The following is a 10,362-nucleotide window of genomic DNA, read 5'->3' on the forward strand; positions in this document are numbered from 1 at the left end:
CTTGTTTATATATATATATATATATATATATATATATATATATATATATATATATATATATATATATATATATATATATATATATATATATATATATATATATATATATATATATATATATATATATATATATATATTTGTGTATTGTGTATATAATTATATCTAAGTACTAATGTTTTATGATCGTTTTTAGTTATCTACGAATCCACAACAATTGATATAAATGCTTCCGATGAATTAGAAGCAATTACATTTGTTGATCCTGAAGTGGAACTTGCCATGAACAAAATAGAGAAAAAAAGTTTAAAATTCAATCATATGTTTTTCAAATATTAGAGTTGTTTGGGGATAGACATGACATCGATATTTTTTCACCCCAAGAGATGTATCCTAACATGGTTAAACTTGGCATTCCATTAACGGAGGTGTTACAACTATTCTTAAGGGGTTGGCTCGATGTTAGCGTATTACATTGGTTTGTGATGTAAGTATTATAGTTTTAATATGGTACAATAACATTTTAGATATAAATTAATTTACTAACTTTATATAATATATAAGGCATTTTTTTAGGTCACCCAATTCTAAATGTGCTTTCTTTGATCCGGACTGCATCAAAGAATTAAATTGCTTGTTAAAAGAGACGACCGTTATTGAGCACATCAAAGAAATATGTTCGTTTCATGTAAACAAAACATATTTTCTTGCTCCATATCTGCAGAGGTAATATATATATATATATATATATATATATATATATATATATATATATATATATATATATATATATATATATATTCCATAATACGTACACTACACAGAAATGCTTAATTGTTCTATAATTTCTATTATTGTAGTGAACATTGGGTGCTTTTTATCCTTTGTCCAAATAGCACATCTTCTTATATTCTTGATTCCTTAAATGGTGAAAAGACAAAGGATGACTATCTCCTTCCATCTATAATTGATAAAATTTTCCCTAATACATTTAAATGGATAATGGGTATCAATTTATTTTAAAATGTTTAAAATAATTAATTATGAATTTAAATACAGTGCAACCAGCAAAGAAAAAACTGGGAATGTGGAAATATAGTGATAAAACATATGCGTGAGTTTGTTGAGACCATTCAATATAATTTGAAGATACAGTAAGTGCTTTGTATATATTTAAGATATCAAAATTTAATCATGTATTTGTATACGTATATATAATTTGTTTATTTGTTGTAGATTTGGAGAAACAAAAAGATTGTTGCGGCTAACGAACTTGAAAATACAGTCTTAAAAATAATACCGCATTTAGTTAACGAAGTGAACGAGAGCCAAAAATGAACTTGGAAAGAAGCGTTCAACAATTAATGATATTCAAACATTTCTATAGAATTAACATCTTTTAATTTTAAATTGCTATCGTAACTAAATGGTAAATTAAATATTTTACCTTTAAATTAGAAATTGTTGGTTTTTTGTATAATGTTGTGTTTCTGTTTAGTAGTGTGACTTTGTTTATTAATGCGTTTTTTTTAATAATGGGGTTCAGTTATTAATGATGCAATTTTTATTAAATGGTGCCTTTTATTTTAATGGTGTTGTTTTTGTATTTAGTGGAATCGCACAAAAAATCAAGATAATTTTTAAAGCGATGGTTTTTTGTACGGTTTGATAACAATACTAATTAATGAAATCAACCGCACTATTAAATAACTTTTGTACTAGTGAACCGAGAGTTGATAATCATATTTTATTCCACATAGTTTGCAAGTCATGGAGATCACTTTGTACTAGTGAACCGAGAGTTGTTAATCATATTTTATTCCACAGAGATACATTTATGTGTTCTAAACCACCCATGACCTTGCATATCTGTTAGAGTGGTTGTAATATTTGAGCCTATTATTTAGAGGAGTGGTTGTAATATCAGAGCCTACTATTTAGAGGACTTTTAAGAAAGAAATTTCAACTCCATTCTTCCCTTTGTTGGTGTGGCATGTGTTGGATTAACTTGTAGCTATCTGATCCTTTTTAGGAGGACAACACATGACTTTTTGCTTGTGAAGCCTCTCACAAGGCACATACTTTATTTCACTAATGTCCCAGTTCATTACCTCCTCCCATTAATAACCGTTTTGTTATCCGAAATATCAAGGCTATCCTTGCCTTTTTACTTTCAATAGGTGAGTGGGTGTTTCTTGTAATGCAGAAGACCTTTAAGCAAATATGGTTTTCTACAATACGGGTGATATGATGAAACTAATAGAAATGGAAAAAGCAAGTAATTTTACCACAAACATGTGGTACTTCCCCATGAATATGTTGATGTCACAAATAAGTGTCAAAGGTGTAAGCTTCTATCTTTGTTTTAATAATGAACAATAGAACTTTTAACATGTTTTTAAGATGTTAAGAACCACCATTTCTAGATGCAGACAATTTGGTACTCACTCACCTTTTTGCTTCATTGTGGTGGACATAACTGTCATTTATATTTTGTTTATATGTGAATTTATTCCCTTTTAAAGTGTATAGATTACAACATACTAACAAAAAGCCTAAAACAAACAGAAAAAGAAAATAAGAAATATCCTACAATGACCAGTTAAAAATGGTATAATCTGTGATAAAAGAAAATGTAAGTCAATATCTCCTTACCAAGCTTTAAGGGAATCAAAGTATAGTAGAGACAGAGCTACACATATACCTTTATCGTGAAACATCTATGATGATCAAGAACGTACTTGATAATCTCTGAACTTTTTGGTAACACTTGACGAATTGAACCTTCAATTAAACTATGATGTGGGATGGTGTTTGTGGGATGTTGTGATGACGCTCTCTTTGGAACCCTAATTTACTATTATCACATCTAGAGATGTTTGCGCGTTTGGTATTAGGTCTAGTTTCCATATAAGTATTTTAATATGAATTTAGTGGAAACCGGTAATACAGATTATTGCTGACCATAATGGTATTTTTTGAAGACTTAGCATAGAAAAAAATGACTAAATTAATGTGTGAAAAATATACACTACAAGAAAACTGGCCTTTAATGACACGCAAAGCATGACACGCACGGTTTTATATTATGCAAAAGTGTGTGACCTAAAAAGTATGTCATCTCCATTAAAATTTGAAGGATTCAGGACTCTCATTTTTGCGTGTCCTAAAATTAGTGTAAAAAAACCATGGCGCCTATTATAAAATATGTGTCGTGTACTCATGTGGCTTTATAAATTTTTAATGGAACACACGTTCTCCATCCATTAATAGCTAATCCATTAATAGCTAAGGGGTAAATTAAGGGGGAAATGAAATCCCCAAAAATTAGAAAACCCCGCCTTATTCTCCTCTTCTTTTGTTTCTACCTTCCTAACCCCCATTCTCTTTTCCATGGTTAGTCCTAATGAAGCTCTGCAAATTCCATGAGTTGTCATTGTGAAATGTGGAATGATGGATCTTTGGGACAACTAGGAGCTAGGGTTCCGATTATAGTGCTTTGGTTGTATGAAAACATCGTCCCTCAAGTTAAAACACTCAAGAAAGAAGGCATCACTGCTATACGCATGTAACACCGCAAATTTTCAAACAATTTTATTTTCTTTTATTTTTATTTTAAAATTCACATAAATGACATCAACAAGTTTTACAAAATCTCAATATATCAATTATCAAAACACATGTTCACAATTAGTTGAAAAAAATCCAGGATCCTCAAAGAATAACTCTTTCTCTGGTGTGTACAATTAAGCCGGCACCTTCCCGCGATCTTGAGAGAACCTGAAACACATATCACATAACACGGTAACCACGAAGCTTAGTGAGTTCCCCAAAATACCACATACACACCTTAGCCACTCGAGGCTATAATTTTGTAAGACTCTCTGGTCAGCGTGTCTCAGTGGGACCCTCCAGTCCCATAACTCTGATGGACCCTCTGGTCCTAACTCTAAGGACCCTCTGGTCCTCACTCTATGGACCCTCCGGTCCTAACTCTATAAACTCTGAATAACACATAACATAAATCATACAGACATAATGCAGTAATATCATAGTACTCAAATAAATACATAAGATCAACATATACACAGATTACTATAGCAGCATAAGTCACAAAGACAGTATGCACAATAACACATTTCAACTAATAAGACCCTCCGGTCTATATATATATATATATATATATATATATATATATATATATATATATATATATATATATATATATATATATATATATATATATATATATATATATATATACTATCAATAATGTACTAAGACCCTCCGATCAATAGTGTACTAAGACCCTCCTGTCAATAGTGTAAATAAGACCCTCCGGTCACACACAAATCACCACAAAGGTAAGTATAGTGAGAAGACTCACCTCGGATGGCGAACAAATCCTATAAATGTTGTTGCTACTCTCCGACTTCTATCACTAAGCCAAACCCACAAATAACCCCATTAGAATCTAAGACTAAACCTTCATATATTAGGTCTAAATATGGTCCACCAATACGGTCCATAAACAACCCAAGCCCAATGGGCCCTCTAAGGTCCAATATCAAATGGGTCCATATAAGTCCACTAATGGCCCATCTATCGCCCAATTTTCCAAATTGGGCGCAAACCCTCATATGGGCCTTACCTTAACGCCCATCTAAATATTCTAATCCACATGGTTGCTCTTGGATGACCCATCAGTAGTTCAGTCATCAAAGCCCAAAATAAAGGCCCAACTCAGGCCCAAGTAAAATTAGGGTTTTCACAAGAAATGACGATTAGGGTTAAGTGTTCTCACTTAACCCATTAAGGAATTAACACAATAAATCCATTATTCCACTAAGCCATCACACAATGGAATCGGGATGAGTCACAACTTCAGTCCACTGGTCCAAACGCGGGTCCCAATAGGCCCAAACCAACAAACCCAAAATTAGGGTTTTCTAAACCCTAATTCGGGTTTCTAGCCCAATCACAAAGCAGCCTAATCCAAAATTAAGTGTTTAGGCCTAGTAGGGTTACCCTAGATCGGGCACCACCCACCACCACCTCGAGCGCTGGTGATCGGTGGCGGTTCATGGCAGCAGGCTACGGCACCCACCATTCCAATGGTGGTGGTTACTTTTCCAGCCAAAACATCGCTCAAACAACATAATACCACCATTATACACCCAAAACACACACTAAACGCACACACACAGCCACCCACATGGTGGCAGGCGGTGATAGGAGCGACAGCCTCCACCTCACGGTTTTGGTGGTGGATTCTCTTGGTCCCCAGTAGAGCAAACACACCCATACACTCGTAGACATGAGCTGAACACCGATGTTCACTCAAATCAGCCACTTCAGGTGGCAGATGACGAATGGAAGCGCAAGAATGACGACCTAAGGCCACCGGTGACGACAACCACTAATCACAACGTCACATTCACAACGAGAATGAAAGAGAGAGGAGGTGGGTGGCATTATACTTACCGGCAGCTTCGCATTCACTCACACCCAACACAGCGACTCCACAAGGCTCAACACTTCGGTCTCGGGGGTTCATTTAACTGCCCAATTGCGTCTCCGGCAGTAGGGGTCGTGGTGGCGTCGATCAATGGTGAGATATCAAGCAATTTAAGGTGGCAGTCGTGTTTGGTGAATCGATATGCGGCTGAGGAGTCTCACCTTGGCGGGTGAAGAAAAAAAATACTCTAGGGTTAAGGTTTCCCAGCGTACATCACTTGAAACGGGAAGGAAATGAGCACCGGGTCCATACCCGTGCTTATTCAAACATCCATCCATTCTTTACATATTTGACCCCTACTCTACCAAAACTTCTCAATATAAGTACCATATTTACCAATCAACCCCCACCTTTAATAATTCCTTGCAATACAAGTCTCAACAATTACCAACCGTCCCCCGCCTCTAGAAATATTTACAAGGTGGCCCGGAAATTACACTTTAACCCTCGAAATCCATAATTTTAATCAATTTGCTCCCCAACCCCAACACCCCGCTCAATATTATTTAATTCAGGACTATTATAAATTTATAAATCTTTATCAACATATTTAATCAATAACGGGATATTACAATTCTCCCCCACTTAAATTACATTTCGTCCTCGAAATTGTTCTTCACCATCCCTTACATGCCCAAAAACTTGAACGACATGGCCTCAAGCCCGAGTATAACCCTAGATGTTCAATCCAATAAAGTTATCTCACCCAACCACATCGTACCTGCAACCACACAGTTCACTTTACTCCAATCAAATATTACAACCGCTCTGTAGATACACGTAACTGCCGACCTCTATCGAATAACACTCACCAACTTCATGCGGGATGCGGTTCTTCTCAAACTCTCTGAACTGACCCTCCCAGGTCAAGAACATCAGATGCAAACCATACCACTCAAATGAAATTCATCAGGGATCTAAAATCTCAACTCATCTATCCTTTACATAGATAGGTCCAGACTCAACTCGAGAGTTCGGTTCAACAACAGAGTTGGAACCGCTCATCTCCAATCAGATACTCAACTCATGACTTGTGATCCGCGAATCTACACATACCTTACTCTCCAATTCCTTCCAAATCATGACAACCTCTTCCTAATTCAAGATATAATAGATCCCAACCATCATGGAGACCCCAGTCCCGCTCCTGGTCCGGCCACCAGGTTCCCAAGCACTCAGTCGTCAAGGCTACTTAAGCCTAAGAACTCCTCTGCGTCATTCCCTAACCAGGGAATACTACGGATTTCTACAGTCTTACAATACTCTCACACTGACTCGTGAATGCTACAGCTCCCTGCAGGCTAACATCACTTACTCACTCATCCGTGAAATCTACGGCTCCCCGCAGGCTTACACCACTTACTCACTCACTCTTGAATGCTACGGCTCCGCGCAGGCTTACATCGCTTACTCACTTAGTCGTGAATGCTACGGCTCCCCGCAGGCTTACATCACTTACTCACTCACTCATGAACGCTACGGCTCCTCGTAGGCTAACATCACTTAATCACGCACTCGTGAATGCTACGGATCCCCGCAGGCTTACATCACTCTCTCACTCGCCATGGGCTCTCCCCATGGTTTTTCCCTGATATTACAAAGTGATTACTCTCACCTGGATCCTTCCACTCTCTTACCACCCCAAAATTTCATATTAATCCATCACCATATTGCGCTCATTAAAGTCATGCTCCGTGATCCATCATGGACAGGTGCACCCACCCACCCACACTAAGCATCACTACTCTTGACGCCCATTGCAGCAACAACACACTTTCTCTCGATAGAATTCACATTCTTGGATGATCCCCGTCCAATGACAATTAGTTGATGGGTCCCCACTGGAACAATAGCTATTCGATACTTCACTTATCATATCATAAACTCGAGTCTCAAAGTAACCTAACAACTTAGGGCATCATACTCGGATACCCCGATACACCATCATCGAATCTCACGCTCGCTTGCCTCAACCTCTGATCTTCCACTCACTACATCATACTCGGATGCCGCGATACACCATCACGATATCTCATAATGTCTTGCTATGACCATTGATCTTCTTCTCACACAACTAATAACCTCGAAATACTCCACTCACAAATTGAAACACAGAAAAAATCGTCAATGACTGAGATCACGTTAACGATCATCTGGAACCCCATCCTATTATTGATCAAAACCCATGCGAAGCTACTCATAATAACTCTGAAACTAATTAACAAATCAAGTGCAGCTCCTCCCGGAGTATAGATACAATCTATACATCAAACTATCAAATCTCAACAATCGAAACTGGACCTCGATGAACTAACCACCTCGAATCAACCATTGCAACCCTGAAGAGTCCTTGACCACAATAAGATCCTTTACCAACAACTACTCGTCGTGGATACACACGTTCTTTCTTGGACACGTACAATATGCATAATCTTGTTCTGCGCCTTGCCTCACCCACCATTAAACCCAAGTCTCATATGACCACACCACAGGTTCCTTACACCCAATACTCTAATCCCTAGATTGAAAAGAGTGATGATCCTCCCAACACAATACCACGTTCTCCCTCACTTAGGGTTCGAACCATCGCCCAATGTCATACCCAATTAACCACACTACATACTGGCTCTCTAGATGTATCATTCCTAACTCAGGGGACGTACCACACAACACTCGATGATTTTCCGGGAAATGACCAAATAACTCCAAGTACCCAAACCCCATATGTAAACCTCAGAATCCTCCCATGTGAATGCCCCCAGTCACCTTGAAGCCTCAGACCGACACACCGTCGGAGACCCCACTGTTCTGCATTAGATCTGACTCAAAATCTGAAAACAATGCACTATCATGCACTTCGACTCTGACTCCTCGCCCGACTTCCCAAATCGGGAATTATTTGTAAAAGCAATAAACCTCATTCTCATTGTCGATACACAATGTAGACCACGAGGGCCACCGCCCCGATATACTCTTTTTAACCACCGGGAACTGCTAATAAAAGTACCTATCCCCCAATAAGGCGCCTCCTTGTTCTCATACATCTCAGTCCCACTACCGACTCTTTCCTGGTATAAGAATACCTCGCAGCTAACATACTGCCCAAATACTCTAGTGAAAAGGTCAACACTCTTGCTACCCCACATGTTTACCTCCAGCTCTGGACCAAAAACTCAATATCCCTTCTGCTCCTCACAGAATTAGCACACTGCAATCACAGGAAGTGGCATTTCCGCTACCGGCCGACTGCCTAGCTCAAACCGTAATCGTCCATGAAGTACCACCTCTACTCATCCCTGAGTCTTGCGACTCCGACTGACATCTCATTTTCCCACCTCGAGGTACACTCCTTGAAGCTCGTCAAACTAGCCCTCTGGCCTCACACTCTATCATATTTGATCTCAATCAGAATAACTGGTAATACCAGAAGCACTAAGCGCCACGAATCATGGTACTCGAACCACGTGATCACCTCTCATTCTGCTACGGATCATGGTACTCGAACCATGTGATCACCTCTCATTCAGCTACAAATCATGGTACTCAAACCATGTGATCACCTCTCATTCTGCTACAAATCATGGTACTCGAACCATTTGATCACCTCTCATTCTGCTACTTAGAACCTCTGAAATTTTCCCTGTATCAAGTATGGGTCCTCTACTTTCAGTAGTACGGGCCCATACTACCTGCCACATCTACCCATACTTTCCACACGAATCATCCCAGATTTCCTAAGTAGCTGCTCAGCCTCCTCAATCACCAATCTCGTCATACCTGAACTCTCTTCCACGAATACTCTCCTCTATCAGCATACTCATCTGACAAGGTCACTCCCTAGGCTCTTCCTAGGTTTTTACACTTCTCTGCCATCAGCTGCTGAAGAACTCCTTTTGATGCCAACCATCTACCTCCTGAATATTGTCATATTTACTTAGTAGATGACTCCCATCATCAAGATTTCCACAAAGCACAAAGCAAGCAGCATTCGGGCATCGAATAATCTCCCCCAGCATGTAAAACCACTCTAGGTTACAACTCCACTTGCTCTACACACACTCAAGGTATCACCGAACTCAAGAAACCTTACCCCTCGTGGGTATCTAACTACTTCCTCAATATGCTCCCCCAATACTCATCTAGGTATCTCTCCTAGATCGCTCCTATACTCAAGGCTCTCTTTAAAAGATTCATGCTGGATACTCTTACTTCGCACATACTCAAAACTCATCACAGATAACAACAACTACTAGGCTAAGGCATCACAAATCAGGCAACGCTAGTCCTAATATATGAAATACCTAGACGATCTTCAAACATGCATCACTAATGTCTCAATGATAACTCATAACACAAATAAGTAATGGTATTTTGGGAAACCACCGTTCGCGCTCTGGCTGATTGTACACACTACTCCTTCTCGTTTTTCTCTAAGAAACTCTTGCTCGTTTTAGTAAATCATTTCTTTTGAAAAATTTCCTCAAATCCTCAGTTTGAGTCCATACATACCCGAAGGTGCATCCGAATCCCTCAAACCAAGGCTCTAATACCAACTTGTAACACTGTAAATTTTCAAACAATTTTATTATTTTTATTTTTATTTTTAAATTCACATAAATGACATCAACGAGTTTTACAAAATCTGAATATATCAACTATCAAAACACATGTTCACAACTATTTGAAAAAAATCCAGGATCCTCAAAGAATAACTCTTTCTCTGGTGTGTACAATTAAGCCGTCGCCTTCCCGCGATCCTGAGAGAACCTGAAACACATATCACATAACACTGTAACCACGAAGCTTAGTGAGTTCCCCAAAATACCACATACACACATTAGCCACTC

The sequence above is a fragment of the Lactuca sativa genome, chromosome 3 (assembly GCF_002870075.4).
Source record: "Lactuca sativa cultivar Salinas chromosome 3, Lsat_Salinas_v11, whole genome shotgun sequence".
Taxonomy (NCBI): Eukaryota; Viridiplantae; Streptophyta; class Magnoliopsida; order Asterales; family Asteraceae; genus Lactuca; species Lactuca sativa.